Genomic DNA, 5,697 nt, shown 5'->3' on the forward strand with positions numbered 1-5,697 from the left:
ACGCAAGAAAAAAAAAAAAAAAAAGAAAAAGAAAAAAAAAAGTATTCTGAATATGGGGGTTATGCTAGTACATAGGAGTAAGGAGTAAAAAAGCCAGTAATTTACTCAGATCTGTTATTTTGCTATCATTACATGTTTTTAAATTATTTTCAGTTGAGTAAGTATAGACCAGGAATTCAATTGTATATCAATATCTCCAAAAAAACAAGTCGCTAAAATCACATTTTTGTACATTTGTTCTTTTGTTTCATACTTTCAAAAGAAACCCCTAAATGACCATGAATTGCAACAATATTTCATTAAATGAGGAAAATATTTCTAAATTACAGGCAAGTAAAGGAGAAGGAAAAATGTGTGTGTGTAATGTGTATTTAGTTTTAAATTAAAACAATAGTATATTTTTTTGTTATAATAGCCCAACAGTTTGTTTTTAATTGTCTATTGGATGTCTTCTTTCTTTTTCTCTCCTTAATTCCAGTCCTAAACCTGCATCTGTAAATCAAGTGATAGAAACTTTAGTTTAAATATAGAAAGTAATATTCCAGCAAAAAGACCAATATTAAAACAATTTGAAGCTAGTTGTAGAGATGTCTCAAGTCAATTTCTAACTGTTTTAATTAGGCAGTAATCAGACTATCACAGTGTCAACCTTTATGAAAGCCACTCAGGTTGTGTAAAAACAGTTTGGGACAATCCTCATTTGTTGCCTCTACAATGGGAATTCAGAATGAATAAAATAATAGCAGCAATTCAAATGAATCTAATTCTCTAAAACTAGCTGTTGTGTTTACTGGCATGTCTAGCACATACTATTTCTTTCTAACTTGCATACACCTACACCTACTCCTTCTATATATATGCTAATTTAATTTAGAGATGACAAGTCATTGTCAGGATTTTCTAGGGAAAACAAATGCACATATTTGCCCTTTTATCTCTTGTGAACTTCTACTTTCAATTACTGCTTCTTATGTAGAATTGCTGCATGCAGAAGAGGCCCTGTAGTATGGGATCATCATTTGCAGTTAGTGAGAAATCTAAAAGCCATCATTTTCCTCTAACTTTGGAAATTAATCTTGTCTATTCTGAGTGTTGTTGCTGCTGGTATTTTCAAATACCCACTGACTTCAATCAGAGATTGTATATTATTTTATAAAAGCATTACAACAGAAGAACATCTTCTGAAATATTTTAACCTGATCAGTTGTCAAGATACATCTACAGACTGAAATCCATTTTTATGTGATATTTGTGTGGAAAGCTATAGCTTCTGCTCAAACTTTATAAATGGCCCAAAATTGTAGGTATGGGGATAGGATTTGAGGAGGAGATGTGGAGACATAGAGGTAGATACCAAAAAAATAATGAAGATATGGAATCACAGCTACATATATTTCCCCTTTAGCTGGCCCTGTTAAAATGTGTGGTTTCCTAGCATTTAAGAAGCACTTATAAATATTTGATAAATGAAGTAATGTTATTTTTAGATAATTTGCAGTTCTTCTTTGATACTTGAATTCTGCTCAATTCTTTCTTTCTCAGTGGTATGACATAGGAACAGGGAGGGACTAGGGAAGGGAACCAGGATTCCAGTGTACAGTAATTTTTATAACACGTACTCTGGAATGAGAGACAAGTGAGCTTTGAATCCCAGATTCTTTAGTAACCAGCCACCTAATACTTGGTGAGTTTCTTAAACTTTCTGTGATTCAGTTTCTTCATTTGTAAAATAAAGATAATTCTAGCATCTATTTTATAGGTTTCTTATGAATATGTAGTGAGATCATTTCTGTAGAGCACATAAAACAGTCCATGGAACATGTTAAGCACTAAGTGTGAGCTGCATAGTTTGGTTGAAACTTGAAGAATTTTCTAATAGATTCCACTTTTATGAATCATAGGGCAGGGTTGGAACTGAAAGAGGATAATCCCTACTCCTTCCTCTCTTGGAGAGTACAATACCATTTGGTGACCATCTTCCTCCCCAAGGGGGCCAGCAGCACCCTCTCCCTGGGTTTTCTTCCTTTACACAGAGACATTTACCCCTGTACCTTCAGCATGTTTATCAGAAATGGGAGGTTCCAGAGAAGTATCAGAATTTGAAAATGTGAGGAGTTCCCATGTCTCCCATTTTTATAGCCAACAAAAGAAAACAACTAAGGAAATTAACCTGTAAGCTCCATTTTTAAAATAAATTGGGCTTATTTATTCTAGACTTCATTGCATTTAACATTAAAAATGTCAACACTAGAACATGGAATCTCCTTTAGAGGTATGGGTTATAAGTGACTGGAATTTTACCAATAGATAAGATGAAATAAAGATATAGACCAAAGATAACACCTATAAATTATAGACCCATTCAATATCTTCCATCCTGAAGAAAGGCTAAGGGTGGCCCTAACAAGGCATTAAAACATGTCAATTCAGAGCCAAGAGACAGTTAAAATGGATATAAAACTGTTTATTAAAATACTTCTTTCTCATCAATTGTTTCATTTGCTCTAAGAGCAGAGACCATTTATCTTATGTCAAACCCACCTCCCTATACCCACATCCACAGCTACACACAAATCTTTCTTCCATCTTACAGATGAAACAGAGAAAAAAGGAAAAATAAAGATAAAACCCATTGAGATCAAGATTTTTCTAGGTGTAGTGGATGCAATGGTGTGCCACCCCAAACCCCCAAGTTATACAGGTGAATAAGGTATACAGTTTCCCAGGTTCTGGGTATGTTGGCTGCTGACAGAGCTTCTTTCCCCCCAGATTGCCTTGATATAAGGAAGCTGTCTCTCCCAAATTTATGCCATCTCCTTAGTGGCAGCTTGCATCTAACAACTGGTTGATTCGAGAATAAAAATGTCTTGCCCCCTTGACACAATTTAGTTTAACTCTGAACTGTCATGTTAGCTTCCATGCTCCCTCTGGGATCCACTAAGGATAAAATATACTTAATATTCTTAATTCCATATTGTACAGTGTAATATACATACATTTTTAGACTATATATATATATCTTATATGTCTGTTTCTTAGGATCACCTGGTAAGGCTTTTTTTCTGTCATTAAAATTCTTCTGTATCCCTGAAAAAAACTGACTAAATTGGTAAATGGAATCTACATCTCCTTCCCATGTACAACAGTGTTGTAGGTGGAAAAGTCTTTTTAAAGTTATTTTAAAAAGCCAAAAGCAGAACCCACAGCAAACACTTGTGTGGAAATGTGGAATATAAACTGTTATACAAGGGTCCATTTTACAAACTCCATAGTTTATTGAGTGGAAAACATTATTTACAAAAGTAACCAAGGGTAAAGTGTCTTTATCTTCCTCTTTAGGCTGCTTAGTTCCCATAATTATGACTTTTGTGGTTTTCCCAACCTGCTAGTGATTTTCATCACTTTGAGACAGGAGAGACTTGTAAAAACGATAAGCATGCCTTCAGAGAATTATACCACTTTCTAACCATTAAACTAGTCCCAGCCTTTGACAAATGATGCTCAGCTGTTTCTCCCTAGTTTGTCATTGATGTTAGTGTATGTTCCCTTGCTAAGTGAATGTGTCTTCCATCAGATTTCAGACTTCTAGATGATAACACTAGCTTATAAACTCACAAGGAAATAATTACGGCTGATTAACTGCAAAGAGGACTTATTTCAAAGAAAATATTTGCCAGTTGACAAATGCTCTCTAGGGCTTTTCTTTCAGTACATGGCATTTCAATTTGTGACTTTAAGGATAAAATAAAGTTCACTACTATCCATTAACATAGTTAACATGCATAATTTTGCCTCGGTATGTTTATGTGCCATATATTATAGATTCATGTCAGCAACAGTTTCTCTCAGAGATCTAACACTATATAGGCTCCTGATAGTTCTATTATGAAATACCAAGCAATATTTTATACAACCAAATAATCATGGAGTACTTAGTTCTTAATCCTATAAAAGAAAACAAAAATGTTTTATAGCTGGTACACTAATGATATGATAATTATTTTCATTTTCTGACGTGGTTGTAATGACAAATTAATGCCTACTTTCAAACACTTCTCCCTCATTCATTTATTTCACTGACCAGTGTGGTATGGGTGAATATGGGTGAAGATTTTCAAAATGCACCTGAGGAGAATTTATGGATACTCTCAAATAGCATATCTCCTAAATTTAGTGGACTAGAAATAAAGCAGATGGTATTGAAGAGCTGTGTTCAGGTGGATGTGTTAACAGTTGGTTTTAGGGATTGATTTTGACATGATAAAGAAAAAATGAATGAGCTGCTGCTTATTTGAAGCAAAGATGTCTAATTCCAAAACAAAGGGTGGGAAATGGCCTGCAAAGAAGGCTTAAAGAGGAAGTTAAGGCAAGAACAAAACTTTTAATCATTTCTAGTCATAGAAAAAGGATATGCTGACCCATTACCATAGGGATTTCTGTATAATCACTAAACTGTAAGACTCCATAAGGTGAGGGTTCATTCTGATTTTTTAACTTCTGGATAGCAGAATATAAGATGAAAAAGGTTATTATAAGAATAAGGGGAATCATAAAGAGATTAATGTTCCTTCAAACTATGTAGCCTTACCAGAAAAAAACATTCATACCAACCTCATCTGACCTCAGTTCCTACTAAGAAAAAAGAGGTTGCCCCTGATTCTTTGTCTAGTGGAGAAACTGGTGAATCCCTATTGGAGGAATAAGACATTATCTGAATTCTCTGAAATTTTTTATACAACGTGGTTATAAAAAAATCAAAACAACACAGTTAACAAACATGACTAGTTACAGAACTGGATACATAACATGTGGGGGTTGAACTCAAGATGAAAATGCAGGGCCCATTATTCAAAGTGACTAAAACTTTAAGATGGTGACAGCAAGTATGGAACCATTTTAAGCACAGGGCCCCATGTTGTACACATCCATAAAACTGGTTGGAGAGAGAGGGAGAGAGGGGAAGAGATGGTCAACATTAACAGAATGCATATTATTTTCTAGTACATATAGAATATTTATATATAGAACATTTATTATAGAAAATAATCTGAGTCATAGAGCATGTACCATTAATTAATTTCAAAAAGTCAAGCCATTCAAAGTACATTCTATAACCACTGTGGGATTATGACAAAAAACAACAGTAGCATGTAACTAGAAAACATTTAACCATTTGGAAATTAAGTAGTGTACTTCTAAATAATCAATAGGATAAAGAAGAAAGGACACAGGAAAATAGAAATCATATTGAATGATAATACATATGTGACATGTCAAAACTTTCAGGATGCAGCTAAATCTTAGTTAATAGGGAAATATATAACCTTAGTTAATATATTAGAAAATAAATATATAGTAAGAAAATTTGAAATTCAGTGATTTAATGTTATATCTTCAGAATCTAGGGAAAAAATAGCAAATCAATCCCTCAACATGAGAAAATAGTAATAGTGAGTAAAAATTAGTGCAATAGAATAAAAGCATTAAAAACATAAAATCAAACAAGGCCTAAGTTCATTATTTTATAAGATTAACAAAATTGATAAATCCCTGGTAAGCTTGGTCAGTAAAAAAGGGAAGAAGTACAAATTACTATTATCAGAAATAAAGACATCACTGTACATTTGTTGTGTTGGTCCCAGCCTATTGGCTGTAATCCTCTCAGCAAGGAATGTCTGAAGCATTCATCCAGGATAT

This window comes from Lipotes vexillifer, unplaced genomic scaffold (assembly GCF_000442215.2).
Source record: "Lipotes vexillifer unplaced genomic scaffold, Lipotes_vexillifer_v1.1 scaffold202, whole genome shotgun sequence".
Lineage (NCBI taxonomy): Eukaryota > Metazoa > Chordata > Mammalia > Artiodactyla > Lipotidae > Lipotes > Lipotes vexillifer.